This window comes from Schistocerca gregaria, chromosome 2, assembly GCF_023897955.1.
Source record: "Schistocerca gregaria isolate iqSchGreg1 chromosome 2, iqSchGreg1.2, whole genome shotgun sequence".
Taxonomy (NCBI): domain Eukaryota; kingdom Metazoa; phylum Arthropoda; class Insecta; order Orthoptera; family Acrididae; genus Schistocerca; species Schistocerca gregaria.
Window position 1 is genome coordinate 251,815,316 of NC_064921.1, and position 18,183 is coordinate 251,833,498.

At 45.0% G+C, this 18,183-nt stretch overlaps 1 protein-coding gene across 5 annotated transcripts in view; it reads right to left on the reverse strand.

Moving 5' to 3' along the window:
- Window positions 1–17,864, reverse strand: part of LOC126336797 (alpha-methylacyl-CoA racemase) — a 176,437-nt gene extending 158,573 nt beyond the window's left edge. For 3 of the 5 annotated variants that reach the window (XM_050000832.1, XM_050000824.1, XM_050000831.1), the window contains exon 1: window positions 17,557–17,804. The gene's annotated coding sequence lies outside the window, so the exon portion shown is untranslated. Of the gene's footprint in view, window positions 1–17,556 lie in introns of all 5 variants that reach the window. The other 2 variants (XM_050000828.1, XM_050000829.1) reach the window with 2 other exon arrangements.
- Between the last annotated feature and the right edge of the window lie 319 nt (window positions 17,865–18,183).

The following is an 18,183-nucleotide window of genomic DNA, read 5'->3' on the forward strand; positions in this document are numbered from 1 at the left end:
AAGCCCACTTCCATCTGACAACATATGTCAATACACAGAATATGGGCAACGGAAAATCCACACGCAAATCAGCCAGTACGGCTTCATCCTGAAAAGATCACTGTGTGGTGTGGGTTTATGGCATCATTTATCATAGGGCCATATTTTTTCGAAGAGACAGGTGTTTCCGGTCCTGTCACTCGTGTCACTGGTAAGCGCTATGAGTGCCTTTTGCGCAACCACGTCATTCCAGCTCTCCAAAAGCGTGGGCGTGTGGATGCAATCATTTTTATGCAAGATAGCGCACCTCCGCACTTTACAAATCTAATTAAGCAGCTGCTGAAGCGCCATATTAGAAATGCTAGAATCATCAGCCGCCATTTCCCTACAGCCTGACCGTCCCGATCACCTCATGGTAATTCGTGTGACTTGGCTGTGGGGCTATCTGAAAGATGTGTTCAGTGTTCTGATTGCAAACGTAGCCGCATTGAAGGCACGCATTGCGCAACACATTCTGAACGGGACCCAGGATGCGCAACACATTCCGAACGTGATCCAGGAAACACTTCGGTCAGTTGTAGAAAATGCTGTATCTCGATTTCAACTTATTGCGGAAAACGGTGGATAGCATATTGAGCCGGTCTCTGTGACCGAGCGTTTCTAGGCGCTTCAGTCCGGAACCGTGCTGCTGCTTCGGTCGCAGGTTCGAATCCTGCATCGGGCATGGTTGTGTGTGATGTCCTTAGGTTAGTTAGATTTAAGTAGTTCTAAATCTAGGGGACTGATGACCGCAGGTGTTGCCTAGAGCAACTTACAGCCCTGGTGGCCAAGCAGTTCTAGGCGCTACAGTCTGGAACTGTGAGACCGCTACGGTCACAGGTTCGAATCCTGCCTCGGGCATGGATGTGTGTGCTGTCCCTAGGTTAGTAAGGTTTAAGTAGTTCTAAGTTCTAGGGGACTGATGAACTCAGAAGTTAAGTCCCACAGTGCTCAGAGCCATTTGAACCAAGCATATTGAACATGTTTTGCACCAGTCACACGAAAATTAATAATCCGATTTGATTTTGATTGGTGCTTTTTATGCGGTTTTTGGGCTCATCGCAATTAGAAGCCGATGTGATTGATGCTTTTTATGCGGTTTTTGGCCTCAGGACAATAGAAAACCGATGTGAGTGATGCTTTTTATGCGGTTTTTGGCCTCAGGACAATTAAAAACCGATTCTTCCCATCCGATGTGGTATGGTGCTGCCGTGGTAGATGGGCTTACGTAACTAACGGTATCACACCTGTACACCCATGCACACTGAGTAGTACAGTTTGTTTAACGTCAAACGTACACCTTAGTCATTGTTGTGTGACTCATTTGTCATTTGTAGTCGACCACTATTAAATTATAATACTTACAGCACTATCTATTGCTACATTTTGTAACTATTTATCTTTCTTCTACTATACGTTTCCCCCTTCTCCAATAACATTCTGTGCAATTTGACTTCTTTCTGATCAGTAGTGTTATTTCTACAGCGGTTTGAAAGTTTGGCTTTAATTATAATCACCCTGTATATAGAATTTGGACGGAAATCGATTGAAGTCTATGTAATACTGATTAAACAATTTAGACAACGTGTTTAATATTGTTTATTTAAACAGTTTATGGGATACATGGCAGTATACGGATTATAGTTTATCCATTTATTTAAAGAATTTGGCGGGAAATCGATTGCAGTCTATGGAATATTGTTCAAACAATATAGAAAACAAGTGGAATATTGTTTATTTTAATAAATTACTAGATTCAAAGTGGCAGTGGCTAATACATATGGGGGCCGCCCGCATTGCCACCTGCGGCGCCCCCGCCAGTCACCCCGTCCTCTATCCGTTCGTTTCTTTTGTTAGTCGACTTGACTGAATCGAGTTATCGAGTTGTTCTACTTTCCGATGTAGCACGCGCGTCCGCGTCAGCGTATTTTATACGTTTCTGTCTGGCACATGGGGATCGAGTTAATGACCTAGCTCTGTTTACCACTCACCCTGACATCGATTGTCCTATTGACAATGTAGTTAACCAATTTGCCAGAAGAACAGGCGCATAGAAGTCATCATTTAAGGAAGAGAACAACTGTAAGTTTTTATATCATAAGATATCATTGTCTTGTATCTGTGTATAATTAGTTTAAATAAAACTTTCTTAAACTTGACATGTGACTTGATCATTTTTTATTACGGTAAAATTTAAGGTAGCTCAAGATATCTTGAGGTTTTTCTGTATCCGCCACTGCAAGTTGGTGTATGGAATATCTAAACAATTCTTGTACGGAAACACGTAATTAAACCGTCACAGATCACTTAAACATATCTGAAATGGAATGCGATTTTCGCTCTGCATCGGAGTGTGCGCTCACATGAAACGTCCTGGCAGATTAAAACTATGTGCAGGACCGAGACTCGAGCCCGGGACCTTGGCCTTTCGCGGGCAAGTGCTCTACCACCTTTTTATTTATTTATTTATTTTCTTCCAGTTTGTTCGGTATTGTTCGTTGCGTTCGGTCTGGGCGGTCGTCACAATACATCGGTGCAGTTTGATCGTTGATTCCTTTACTCAGTTTTTTTTCATTACAGAAGGCGAGCAGGCCTCTGGCCGAACACGCTGAGCTACCGTGCTGGCCACCTGAGCTACCCGAGCACGGCTCACGATCCGACCTCGTCTCCTAGATTTTTGGACAACATGGTTGTGGAGATGAAGCAGCGATTAGTATGATTAATCAGTTATTAAAAAACAGTCTTAATCGTACTTATTATTATTATTATAATACCGCCAACCGGTTTCAACCCAACGTAGGAGTCATCTTCTGGGCGTTTACACCATTGTTCGACTGCTGGTGGTGTCACTCGTGTCTGCATAACATAGTTTCCTGCCGTTATGTAGACAGAAGTGACACCACCAGCAGTCGACCGATGGTGTGAACGCCCAGAAGATGACCGATACGTAGGGTTGAAACCGGTTGGCGGTATAATAATAATAATAATAATAATAAATGCGGTTAAGACTGTTTTTTAATAATTGACCTCGTCTCCTACTTTCCAAACTTCACAGAAGCTCTTCTGCGAACCTTGCAGAACTAGCACTCCTGGAAGACCTGATATTGCAGACACATGGTTTAGCCACAGCCTTGGGGATGTTTCGAGAATGAGATTTTCACTCTGCAGCGGAGTGTGCGCTGGTATGAAGGTCCCGAGTTCGAGTCTCAGTCCGGCACACAGTTTTAATCTGCCAGGAAGTTTCATATGTGAAATACCTCTTCACGTCTCGCCACCTGCGCAGGCTGTCCAGAGCCACGGTGAGCGCGGGAGCACCGCCGGGCTCGTCACACTGTTGTTGGCTGCCATATCAAGTGACACGTCCTGTTTCTGCATGCGTGAACCAAGCTTCAGATACCAGCGCACGCGAAAGACGCCTTCCTTTCAAAGCAAGCCGGCCGGAGTGGCAGAGCGGTTCTAGGTTCTAGGCGCTACAGTCTAGAACCGCGTGACCGCTACGGTCGCAGGTTCGAATCCTGCCTCGGGCATGGATGTGTGTGATGGCCTTAGGTTAGTTAGGTTTAAGTAGTTCTAAGTTCTAGGGGACTGATGACCTGAGAAGTTAAGTCCCATAGTGCTCAGAACCATTTTTTCAAAGCAAATACATGGGATACTACCGAAGTTAATAATTAATTTCCGGTCACATAATCGTCATGTAGGGAATATAAGGCGGTCGTGGTAGCTATTTGTGAACACACACAAACTGGCGATGTCACAAAATTAGTACGCTGACTCAAAATGCACTTTAGAAAAGATCGCTGCATACGAAGAAAGAGAGATAGTTTGAGAGGAAGAGCTGCAGTTTGCTTTGCAGATCACGTAACAACTGGCATGGGATATTTCTTTCCGCCGTGTACCCCAAACTACCCCAGCCTTCTCGGTGCACTTTCCTTTGGTACACATCACGAACTGTTTCAGGAGCTATTAAATCTGGTGCCGAAAATCATATCTAGAAGATGTCACGAATGTTGCTTCAGAAGATGTGGCACACGAAATATTGATTAAATCATTAATATAGGCTTTTAAACAATTTGCTTCACACAGTTTAAAACTACCGGAAATAAAAAAGGATCGAACTGCACACCATTTTGCATGCATGAACAACAGTGTTATGTTTTTGACAAATAATTCCTTTAAATAATCCAAACCTATTATTATTTTGACATCACGATTTGAAGCGATGACGAATGAAATGACAGTTGGAATTTCAATTTCGACATGATTTATACCGTCACGGTTATGGAATTTCCGACCACTACAGATCAGCTAAGTGTATTTTCTTTTTAACGCACTACAGATTTCCTAAACTGGTTCTCTCTGCTACAGCAGCACGAAGAAGGAGGGAGGAAAGGGTCTACCACATGATGGAATAGTAACAACAACAACAAATACCGCTGCAAGACAGTCCACTGCGATGTATTGAGAAGCACTAAACAGGACACAACTAAACCTCGATCCAATTCGTAGTAATAAGTTGTCATCGATAGGTGCCCGAGGTCGCTGTCATACGGGAATTTCACATCGCGATTGGAGTTTTCAAGCGCTACAGAATTCCTAAATTCGTTCTCTCTGCTACATTCGAAAGGAGGAGGAAGAGTCTACTGCATCATCGGATTGACATAACGGAAAATACCACTACAAGACAAATTCCACTGCAATGGATTGCGATGCACTAAACACGACCACTTTAACCACGATCCAGTCTATAGCAGTAGTTGTCGTGGTTAGATGTCGGAGATCGCTGAAAAACTCGCACATTCCAAATGCTCATATCCCGAGGTCCACACGCAGTGCGCCAATCCTCTCGTATGCCACCTGTGCCAACGCTCAGAGATCGATGAAAACTTCCGCCGTGGCCGCAGCTACAGACGTGGAAGTGCATGTAAGCCAGAGTGAACCGTCCACGGCCTCAGAGAGTGATGACTGGAGTGGTAGGCATTCAGAAGTTACTAGTACATCCAGCGTAAACACCCATCAATTTGAGTATTCTCTCACACAACACATACATCCGCTTCTCCCACTCCTCTCCCAGCAGACTGGTTGAGCCGTGGTAAAAGTTGCTGTTTTGAAGAGCGCGCCGCAGCGCGTAGTGTGAAGCAGTCGTCCTCCATTTCTGGCGGTGGCGCCGCTGTGGCAATCGCAGCTTTGGTGTCTCCCTCTGGTGGGAAAGGGGAAAGGAGGCCTGTTCACGTGCATTTAAGGGACGCTATGAGCTCGCTAGGGGACACCATGCTCTCCGCCTTGCCTATCGCATCCGTCTCCCCTCCCCCACACGGATCCTGTATGATCTCATTCCATTCCCCCACCTCCTCTTTTTCCTTGAAAGGATATGGATCCTGTACACCTCCCGCAAACTCGATCCTCCTCACCCGCTTGTCTCGCTCATCCTCTCCCGCCCTCGCCCACTGCCGCGCCTGTATTTCCACGTCCCACCTGGTCTCCATCTCTCCACCTTCCTTACTCTCTCCCAAGGTGGCTTCCGCCAGCTCCCCCTCCCTGATGATATCCTCCTCCCCTCCTGCCAACTTTGATCCTCCTTCCCTCTTCCTGTGTCTGTTCCTTGGGGCACCCTCCCTCCCTCCTCCCTTTCTCCCCACTCCTTCCTTGGGCTTCCCCTCCCCTGTCCCTCTACTCCTCCTCCCATCTCCTCAGCCATTTGCGCCTTTGTTCTCCCCTCTCCACCCTCCCACCCCCCCCACCCTTCTTCCCCTCTTGGCAGGTCACTGGACACGCACACGCTACATGGACTTTCGTGCGCCGGAGATCATCGCCATCAGTGTCTCGTGTGTGCCGTCGTGTTTAGTGTTCAGTGTTCGCCGTCGCACTCCATCGTTCACCTGTGCCATCGCCATCTTCAGTGTTTGTGCGTCGTTTCAACAGTTTCAAGTGTGGATTATCGTCGAGTGTGACCGGCTCCGTGTTTGTCTTTCAGTGTCAACTGTTTTCTTGCCCACCGTTCTGTAACCTATGTGTAATCTTTCTGTATTTCCTCATTGTGTATCCTCTGGCTGAAGAGTAGCATAGAACGCTGCTGACAGCCTGCCTGTTGTACAGGTTTTAAAATAACAATAAAGAAAAAAAACCTCGCTAGGGGGGAGAGAGGGTCAGTTAGTCAGCTATGTGGGGCAGTCAGTGTCTGTCTGTCTTCCGGAGTGCTAGTATGTGTTAGGCCGCCAGTCTGCTCGAGTTTGTTCAGGCAATGGTCATTGGCGGTCGGATTGATCGGTTGGTCGGTCGCGCACTGGGACACAAGATGACTAGTCCGTCTTGAGCGTCGGCGCATGAGAGGTCGCCACGTATGTCCACGGGAGTTAGTAAATAAAGTAAATTTCTTAAGAAAAAGTTTTGAAAGTTTAAATTCACGGTTCACTGGTCACTTCACGCCCCGCTACCCTGCACTAAATCAGGCAGATAGGCGCATTCTTTGTACCTAGACTCGCTTCACATGCTCACCTAATCCGTTACTTCCGGCTGCCGATTCCTCGTAACGGCCTCTGCAGTCATCCGCTTTGCACTGCAAATCAAGCAGCTACGGTTTGGACGTATATAGTAGCTCTAACCCATTCCGCTCTGATATAGACCGACTCCCCCCTCCCCCGTTTACAAAACCCACTTTACCCAATTTGAGGCAGCCATGTTGTTCACCAAACACCTCAAATTTCACACACAAAATGTAGGTTTCTCCGTTTTACACAAGTTATTTCTGAGCACAGAAGAAATTGGGGCTTTTTCACAAATCTTAAGTATCGCTACTTTTTGTGAAAATCCTGTGCCATTATGGCATACGTTACATTTCCTTTGAGTATTCTCTCATCAAGTATAAAAAAATCTGTTCTAATGAGCTTAATAGCTGTTCGTCATTCATCGCAGGACTAGAATTGTCAACGCTTTTTGGCATATGACGGAATGCTAAGATCTACCTCTGATTTATTAACATCGAGTATAGATTTAAGTGTCAGGAAGTCGTTTCTCAAAGTATTTGTATGAAGTGTAGCCCTGTATGGAAGTGAAACATGGACGATAAATAGTTTTGACAAGAAGGGAATAGAAGATTTCGAAATGTGGTGCTACAGAAGAATGCTGAAGATTATATGGGTAGATCACATAACTAACGAGGAGGTATTGAATAGAATTGGGGAGAAGAGGAGTTTGTAGCACAACTTGAGAAGAAGACGGGACCGGTTGGTAGGTCATGTTCTGAGGCATCAGGGGATCACAAATTAAGCATTGGAGGGCAGTGTGGAGGGTAAAAATCGTAGAAGGAGACCAAGAGATGAATACACTAAGCAGATTCAGAAGGATGTAGGTTGCAGTAAGTACTGGGAGATGAAGAGACTTGCACAGGATAGAGTAGCATGGAGAGCTGCATCAAATCAGTCTCAGGACTGAAGACCACAACAACAACAACAAACTCTGTCAGAGGATGCCTCCTCCCTTTCGAACTCCCTTAAAGTAACCAAATGTCTCGCCACATTCGAAGTCTCTTAAGATAACAGCACAGAGAAGTTGTAAATATCATGTTTATATTATTATCACTTTAATTCGATAATACATCTGATTGTATTGCGATGGTTTCCTCTCCCTGTGTAGATGCGAGATTGAAATTTCGTTAAAAAATAGCGCCGCGACGAAAGAAATGCCTGATTACCGCTCCAAGTCAAGAATCATATCCATGGAGCTCTAGCCATCGACTCCACCTGCCAGACAATTTGGTAGGCAAATTAATTAGACTGATCATGAAAGTCGCTTTACATGGCAAGTAATTTTCCTATTCAGCAGTTGGATTGCACTCACCAGGTTGTTCAAATGGGAAATCCCTGGAGGGAAGACAAAGTTCTTTTTAAGTAACAGTATTGAGAACCGACATTTGATGCTGACCACAGAAGGATTCTACCGCCGGGAACATACATTTCACGCGAGGACCGCTCTATTAGAAACACTATCACAATAACCATGCCATCCTGTATAAAAAGCGGTCTTGGTTCTCTAGACACACACAAGAGTCGCTGATAGCGTTACTCTTCCTGGTAGAAATGCCGTCTGCAATATGGAATCAATTCTATCAATTCAACCACATACTTGCTTTGGATTCTATGGAGACGTCTTTTAATGATTACAGTCATTGGAGAATCATGTCGATGCCACTCTCATACCTCGAAACAAGTCACCTTTTTCTAAACTATTTGCTAAGTAATCCATACAACATAAACTCAAGTGCGGTTTTTTAGACAGTCCCTCTGCATCTTGTAGCAGCTCCCTGCCTCTTCGTCCATATCATTGTCCCAATTTAAGTCGGAACTGGAAGGAAGAGCACTATATCTAAGACCTTCTGCTTCTCATGGAGAAACAGTGTGAGCTGAGTTATTGCGACAGGACCATGTTTTGACCATTGGGCGTAAAATGGGAACGTGCTGTCGTAGCACCGCCAACCATGTACGATGTGTAAGGGCAGTGCCGAACTAAGCTTTCTCCTGCAGCGCTAGGTACTAGGAAAGACAGTATGAGCAGTTACAAGAAGTGGAAGAAGGATGATGATTTTCTACTGCACTGAAGTATGTCTCCAAACTACATACAGATAAGAAGTCTGAAGGAGATCTGCATCACTCAGGGCCGGCCCCGGTGGCCGTGCGGTTCTGGCGCTGCAGTCCGGAACCGCGTGGCTGCTACGGTCGCAGATTCGAATCCTGCCTCGGGCATGGGTGTGTGTGATGTCCTTAGTTAGGTTAGTTAGGTTTAAGTAGTTCTAAGTTCTAGGGGACTTATGACCTAAGATGTTGAGTCCCGTAGTGCTCAGAGCCCTTTTTTAGCATCACTCAGGGTGCAGTCATGTATGTCATCCAACCATTCTCTCTATCATCGTTATTTTGTACCATCGAATAGAGAGAAAAAACTTCGAACTATAGAAACTCCATTATCGTCACCCAGTAGAGAGCTCGATCAGATTTTACTGCGTCCCCGTCTTCCGATATATATATCGAAAACAAATACAGCCTGTGTGCTAGCATTGACCATATGTGGCTATCCTTTTAAATACACAAGTATCGGTTCATTGGAGCAGGTGGCTCGCGATGGAAGTCGCTTCCACAGCCAATGTATAGTTTCATCACCTGTGGTGTAGGAGGACTATACCCCACAGACTGCCCACCGCAAGAAAGGGTCCCTGTGTTGTTGTTTGATACATAGTTTTTTTCTAATGTAACACATCCGAGCGGTGTATGACTACAGCTGCATACACCACCGTCGCTACTTCAAGGTCTACATCTTGTTCTAAACTGACATTAACTCTTCTTGATCCACTGGCTCTCAAAGCAAACTATACATCGCAAGGTGTAAATTATGCAGCTACTGCTTCCACAACGCACACACAATGATTGAAATAAAAGACAGAGGCGGTGTTTCTTATTGACAGAAAATGTGGAAGACATCGCGACATATGAAAACTGGTAGAGTTTTGCAGCTGTCTGAGGGTAAATGATGACCTCTACATTTAAAGTTATCTTTCAGAGTGACATGGTAGCAGATGACTAGGCGTTCCATTTCGATTGATCCCTCATATTGAAGTCATGTATGGCATCACTATTTCAGTGCAGGTTATCCCGGAGGATGTCGCTCCCACTACGACTCTCTCTCCATCTCAAACAAGTGATGTCAGTCAATGATTATGTGGTAGTCAACAGCGTACCAGCGGACGACTGGGATGGAAAAACACGCCGTTGATGAGGGACAATGTGCTGTAATACTTATCAGAGTCGATAGTGCAATCAATTTTACTAAGTTTTCCGTAATTTCAATGCTGAACAGTGACACGACAGCAAACTTGTGAGTACCAAGTACTAGATTGCGACTGTAGGTAGATGACTGTGCAGTACATACAGGGTGTTTCAAAAATGACCGGTATATTTGAAACGGCAATACAAACTAAACGAGTAGCGATAGAAATACACCGTGTGTTGCAATATGCTTGGGACAACACTACATTTTCAGGCAGACAAACTTTCGAAATTACAGTAGTTACAATTGTCAACAACAGATGGTGCTGTGGTCTAGGAAACTCTATAGTACGATATTTTCCACATATCCACCATGCGTAGCAATAATATGGCATAGACTCTGAATGAAATTACTCGGAACCTTTGACAACGTGTATGGCGGAATGGCTTCACATGCAGATGAGATGTACTGCTTCAGCTGTTCAATTGTTTCTGGATTCTGGCGGTACACCTGCTGTTTCAAGTGTCCCCACAGAAAGAAGTCACAGGGGTTCATGTCTGGCGAATAGGGAGGCCAATCCACGCCTCCTCCTGTATGTTTCGGATAGCCCAAAGCAATCACACGATCATGGAAATATTCATTCAGGAAATTAAAGACGTCGGCCGTGCGATGTGGCCGGGCATCATCTTGCATAAACCATGAGGTGTTCGCAGTGTCGTCTAAGGCAGTTTGTACTTCCACAAATTCACGAAGAATGTCCAGATAGCGTGATGCAGTAATCGTTTCGGATCTGAAAAATGGGCCAATGATTCCTTTGGAAGAAATGGCGGCCCAGACCAGTACTTTTTGAGGATGCAGGGACGATGGGATTGCAACATGGGGCTTTTCGGTTCCCCATATGCTCCAGTTCTGTTTATTGACGAAGCAGTACAGGTAAAAATAAGCTTCGTCAGTAAACCAAATGCTGCCCACATGCATATCGCCGTCATCAATCCTGTGCACTATATCGTTAGCGAATGTCTCTCGTGCAGCAATGGTAGCGGCGCCGAGGGGTTGCCGCGTTTGAATTTTGTATGGATAGAGTTGTAAACTCTGGCGAATGAGACGATACGTGGACGTTGGCGTCATTTGGACCGCAGTTGCAACACGGCGAAAGGAAACCCGAGGCCGCTGTTGGATCACCTGCTGCACTAGCTGCGCGTTGCCCTCTGTGGTTGCCGTACGCGGTCGCCCTACCTTTCTAGCACGTTCATCCGTCACGTTCCCAGTCCATTGAAATTTTTCAAACAGATCCTTTATTGTATCGCTTTTCGGTCCTTTGGTTACATTAAACCTCCGTTGAAAGCTTCGTCTTGTTGCAACAACACTGTGTTTCTAGGCGGTGGAATTCCAACACCAGAAAAATCCTCTGTTCTAAGGAATAAACCATGTTGTCCACAGCACACTTGACGTTGTGAACAGCACCCGCTTACAGCAGAAAGACGACGTACAGAATGGCGCACCCACAGACTGCGTTTTCTTCTATATCTTTCACATCACTTGCAGCGCCATCTGTTGTTGAAAATTGTAACTACTGTAATTTCGAAATTTTGTCCACCTGAAAATGTACTGTTGTCCCAAGCATATTGCAACAAACGGTGTATTTCTATCGCTGCTCGTTTAGTTTGTATTGCCGTTTCAAATATACCGGTCATTTTTGAAACACCCTGTACATACATTGTTAATTCTCGATACCAAAGTATACCAGACAGCGTCCTATACCGATCTACATATTTCTAGCACTTCGATCATAGTGCGTAATTTCGATTACTATAGCCCATCTTTCCCTATGCGATGAGAGTCACAGAGCATTCTCGCATTCTTAGGATAAAGTTGGAGATTGAAAGACCTCCCCACATTGTCTTCGGGCAACCTTCCCTTCAACACTGTGACCGATGTAGTTTACTACTTCCCAGTTGTCGTGAAGGAACAAAGTGAACCGAGTCCATAAGTGCTGTTCAGCGAAGACTTTTCGCCACGAATCTTACTCATGGCGCACATCGAAGCCCACGTGATCCCTCCAGACGTGCATATCGAGAAGGCTACCACCCCTTATCGGTGTATAGTATATATCAGAGTGTTGTGACGACACAACAGACGTTTATGAAGAAGAAACGTGTGGTTTATGCATGATGGATCCCCAGACGGATGTAGTTTGAAGTATTTTACGTAAATCAACTGCTCCGTCAATTCAGAAGTATCGTTCTAGTGCCTGGGGTCAATACCAAGAAGGTATCGGTGAGAGATAAATGACTGTGGAACGTGAACACATACATCCCTAAGGCTGCATGGTTCTGCACTTAAAACACACCATAGTGCTAGAGCAGTGCTGCTTCCGAGCTATTAGTAGTGTGGAATGCAACGCTGTTAATATTCCAATGTAAGAGGAGGAGGAGGAGGAGATTAGTTTTTAACGTCCCGTCGACAACGAGGTCATTAGAGACGGAGCGCAAGCTCGGGGGGAGGGGGGGGGGATGGGGAAGGAAATCGACCGTGCCCTTTCGAAGGAACCATCCCGGCATTTGCCTGAAGCGATTTAGGGAAATCACGGAAAACCTAAATCAGGATGGCCGGAGACGGGATTGAACCGTCGTCCTCCCGAATGCGAGTCCAGTGTGCTAACCACTGCGCCACCTCGCTCGGTCCCGATGTAAGAAATATATTCCCCGTGCATGACGTACATTCTCTGTGCAAGTTTCTCTATAATAAGCTATGGTGACAAACTGTATGTATTAAAACTACTACCTTGCACACCAAAGAAAACTTCTATTCTTTGTAAACATTACATAGATTTACAGAGGTGTATGACGATTGCTGTTTACAAAGTTCAAACCCAGTTACGGTTCGGAAATTATGATATGTAACAACAGCCCTATAAAATGATCATCGACAACCAAAAATGCATACCAAGAAACAGTGACATGTTACGATGAAATAAACAGTACGATCAGTAGCCAGAGATGTAACAGTCTTACCGCAGTTCACCACCGCTCCCGATAAACTTCCTCTTGCCCACAGAAGTCATAGCCCGATGTTAAGCTGTATCGCTCATGTGCGCAATAATACTGCCGTCTCACCTTGACGCCGCCACCTCTGTACTATGGGGCATGGGAGCCATCTGCGACACAAGCACAGACACAGACTTGCTGCAAACAAGCAAACGCACTGCAACTGTAGAATTTGTGGTTAGAGGTGACTGACTGCATTCGAGTACAGTGTTATACTATATCGCCCGACCAGTAAAACAGTGCATTTGTACTAGGTGTTGATAACTGTGAAAGATTTCGGTTAACAAGCCCAGGTGTGACGCCAAAGTTATTAGCAACCACCTTATAAATATTTAGAAACTGCCTTAGCTGAATAGTATTGCATTACCAGCTGGTGTGACTGCAGTATACAACTACAGAATGCATCGCGTGTTTGACACTGCACAGGACAATTTAGGTGTTTTCAACCTTAACAATCAGTATTCGCTGTAGGGCTTCTTTGTACTCTCCACCAATCAAAACCATGCGGTGTCAGCTAACAAATACCTTGTATAGTTTTTTTTTAACAACATTCTGCTGTGTATCTGTTGGGGTAATAGTGAAACATGCAAGTTAACTGCTGTGTCTGATGCTTTCCTGGAAAAGAGAGTTATATTCCTCGTAACTGACATGGATCCGGATTAAAGAGTGATAGAAAGTAGATGGAGTGATCGTTTGAGATGGGTTCTGACGAGTTATGATGTAATGGTAGACTGATGACCCATTCTAGAGACAGAGAAAGATGTTGCTGCAGGTCTTTTAACATGCCTTTAACGATTTTTTCCGTTGTTCTCTCATGGTGTATCAGTTGTGTGGTGTAACCTGCAATCGACTCTTATACAATTACTTGTTCTGTGTGTGACTTAGAGCACTATCTATCTGCGATCGTTATCAGCAAACGTCTCCATACCAGTGTCATCAGAGGACGTTCAATTCATGTGTGACGATGAAACATGTCCATCGATGGAAAACCTATTTTGGTACCCTCCTCTAGATGAACGAAAATGTATACGAAGTACTCCATTTCCCTGTCACACGTTGGACATAAATCGAGTCTTCAGTTTCATAAAGGTAAGAAGTGACTCTTTCTCTACTATTCGCGTTCGTCCTGTCCAAAATGCATGTGTGGGGATCACCGGGGACAGGGCAATGGTTCAAATGGCTCTGAGCACTATGGGACTTAACATCTGTGGTCATTAGTCCCCTAGAACTTAGAATTACTTAAACCTAACTAACCTAAGGACATCACATACATCCATGCCCGAGGCAGGATTCGAACCTGCGACCGTAGTAGTCGCGCGGTTCCGGACTGAGCGCCTGAACCGCTAGACCACCGCGGCCGGCGGGGACAGGGCAAGCCTTAGAAACTTTTAGTAGGGTGGTGCAGAAGATTTGCAAAAATTCACATAGAAAATCAAGCACCACATGGGTGACAGTAATATGACCACATACATACATACATACGAAAAACCTGAAAACTGACATAAAATCGGTAAAATTCGAGGAAAAATTGGTATTGACACGAAAAAATTATACGAGATACGAAAAAATTGAGCAAAATAAGATGAAATATGTAAAATCGCGAAAACCAACAGAAGTTACGGAAAATGAACGAGAATACATAAAATTAGAGAAAAATACCATGGAATGAGTACTGAGCAAAATCAGTAAAACTTATAGCGTGTTCTGGAGGAGGAGAATAGACTGATGTTACATACACACATCTTCATAGTGGAGAGAGGAGACATTCTAGAGAGGTGGCGTCAAGGCGAGATGGCAGTATTATACCACACATGAGCAGTGCAGCTTAACATTGGGCCATGACTTCTGTGTGCAACACGAAGGTTACTGTGGCGGTGGTAACCTGTAGTAACACTGTCACATCTCTAGATACTGATGACGTTGGCCTTACACATCGTACACTGTTGGCAGAACTACGACAACATGTACCCATTTTACACCGAATGGTCAAACTCGGTTTTCTGTCGCATTAACTCAACTCACATCGTTTCTCCAAGGGAGGCAGAAGGTCTCAGGCATAGTACTCTCTGACTTCCATTCAGTTCCGGATGAAATTGTCATGATCACACGGACAGAACTGCAGGGAGGGTAGGGTAGAGACTGAGGAGCTGTTACAAGATGCACAGGGACTGTCTAAAAAACCGCGCTGGATTTTTTGCTGTATGGGATTCTTAGCAGATACGTTTGAAAAAGGTGACTCGTTTCGAGATATGAGAGTGGCACGAATATGATTCACCAGTGGCTGTAATCTTTAAAATACATCTCTATAGGATCCAATGCAATTATGTGGCTGAATGGATAGATTTGATTGCAAATTGCAGACGGCCTTTCTACCAGAAAACGTAACGCTATCAGCGACTCTTGTGTGTGCCTATAGAACCAAGACCGCTTTTTATACAGGATGACTGTAACATGTTCATTGTGATAGCGTTTTTAATAGCGCGCTTCTTCGGCGAAATATATGTTGGAAATTTGTGGTAAGGTCTTATGGGACCAAACTGCTGAGGTCATCGGTCCCTAAGCTTACACACTACTTAATCTAACTTAAACAAATTTACGCTAAGGACAACACATACACACTCATGCCCGAGGGAGGACTGGAACCTCCGATGGGGAGAGCCGCGCGAACCGTGGCGAGGCGCCCTTAGACCGCACGGCTACCCCGTGTGGCAATGTATGTTGCGGCGGTAGAATCCTTCCGTGGTCAGCTTCAAATGTCGGTTCTCAATAGTGTTACTTCAAAAGAACATTGTCTTCCCGCCAGAGATTTCCATTTTAACAACCTGGTGAGTGCAATTCAACTGCTGAAAAGAAAAATTACTCGCCATGTAAAGTGACTCTGATGATCAGTCTAATTAATTGTCCTACCAATTTAAAATCAATAAAATGTTGTCTGGCAGGTGGAGGCGATGGCTAGGGCACCATGGATATGACTCTTGACTTGGAGCGATAATGAGGTATTTTTTAACGAAATTTCAATCTCCCACCTGCAATGGGAGGTACAATCATCGTAGTAAAATCAGATGTATTACTGAATTTATGAAGTGATGTAAAGTACTGTAAATCTGATATTTAGAACTTATCTGTGCTGTTACCTTAAGAAACTTCGTGTGTGGCGAGACACTTGGATACCTTAAAGGCGTTCCAAAGGGAGGAGATGTACTATGACAGAGCTAGACCTTAGCACTCTGTCATGAGCTAAAAATAAGTTGAATTTTCGAGTCCTATGGTGCATGAAGAACAGATATTAAGCTAATTGGAACAGATTTTTTTTCTACTTGATGAGAGAATACGTAGAGGAAATGTACCCTATGTCATACTGTTATAGGAGTCTCACACTAAGTAACGATATTTAAGCGATGTGAAAAAGCCCCAAATAACGTGTGTAAAAGAAAGAAATCTACATTTTGTGTGAGAAATTCGAAGTATATGGTTAATAACATCGCGGTCTCAGATTAGTTATTGTGGGTTTTGAAACTGGGGGGTCTATGGTGGGGTGGAATTGGTTTGAACTACAGTATCACATCCAAGCCACAGATGCTTATTTCGCAGTGCACTGCGGCTGCGGCTGGCTGGAGGAGTCAGCAACCGGAAGTAATGGATTACCTCAGCCTCTGAGAGGGGGGAGGGGGGGGGAGTCCAAAGAATACACCGACGTACCTGATCTTGTCCATTGTAGGGGGGCTGGTGAAGTGACCAGTGTACTGTGTGAGCGGCGGCAGAAGCGGATGTTTATGTTTATGTGAGAGAATATTCAAAAAATTTTAAATTTTTGTATTGCCTCATTGTCACTGTAGGCTTGCACCGTGGGAAGCAAGAAGAGGATGTTGTTTGGTGGCCGGTATTCTCTTTCTATAACACAACAGCACACATGTATTAACAGGGTTCTTTATTAACATAAACGAAGAGCTAGCTGATTTAAGTTTCCATGTGTTGTGGTGGTACAACCTCTTCTGTAATAGTCCACATTAGCCTCACTGCTGGTAAAGAACAATTCCCGCCACGCACACTACTATGGTCGTTATGTGCTGCCTGAGACTGAGACTGATTTAGAGGCTGAGCAAACTGCGACCACGACTCCCACTGGACTGCAACTGATGTCTCACTAGGTGACCTCTACACGTTGGCGCAGATTGCGTGTGTGTTGAGTGGTACTTAAATAAATAAATTAGTGAAATCAAAGTGAAGCAGAAATTAGAATATAAATGAAAACTTGGTTTAGTTTAGAGAGATACATACTGGCAAACAGCGGGCAGAACAGCAGAGCAGAAGAGACAATGACCGTGAAGTCAGCAAGTTCCACATAAGCGGGCGCTGTCGATTCAGCCGTCAGGGTATCGGCCAACAGGCTCACGTGTTTCTCAGTTGGTGCATGTGAGCAAAGGCCCTCGCCTACAATCCAAGAGCCAATGACCGACGTTAAGAAGATTCTTCGAGAAGCTTTTCAATGTGACAGAAGAACTGAAGTGAATAAATACGCGAGACGCAGTGGGCCTGACAGACGAAGAGACGAGAGACGAAGGAAGAAGAGAAGAGTAGCAGTAGTTTTCAGTCAGTTTCGGTGCTGAAGACCGTCATGCAAGAAGAGACTACATCATCATACACAGACGCACCAAGTCCGCCGCTGTAATGGAATAGCAAGCAGCAGCCTCGGCGCCAGAAGACAGAAGTTAAAAGGTATTTGAAGTGGGATTTTACGTACCCCGGTGACTCGTGAGGACTGGAAGGAGACGGCCTCACATCAGCAGTCACCTGTGAGCTGGGATGAAGGCCTGACAGCCGAAGACTGGCAAGCGGGAGTCCGTTGTTCGAGTCCGGGACACGGGCCTTCCCCCACCGCGCCGCTCCGCTGGCCGACACAACACACGCGGCCGCTTAGAGAAGAGAAACACTGGGGCGCCACGTCCAAGGTATCACCATCCGATGCACGACTTCGCTCGCAATAATTAAACAGGCCACCTCGCGCTGCGCGTCTCGTCAGCTGGGCGAGACGGCGACACGAGATACACACTGCCACGCGTTATCAGTCGCCGCCGCTGCCGCAGCAGAAGGCTACGCAAACGACACAGCTGCCGTTCTCCGAGCCAGAACATCGAGTAAGAAAACAGTTGTACGAAACTTGAAATAAAAGTTATCTTATGTAAAAATGCTGTTTCATTCTACCTCATACCCGAGCCAAGGAAGAACCACATGTTAAGAGAGAAAAATTATTTTCACCCTGACATAATGCTTTAGAATACTCATCCTGACAATGGACTTGCATCAAAAGAGAAAACCCAGTTACATTTAGTAGCAAAGTGCTACATTTAGTGTCAGACGTGTCACATTT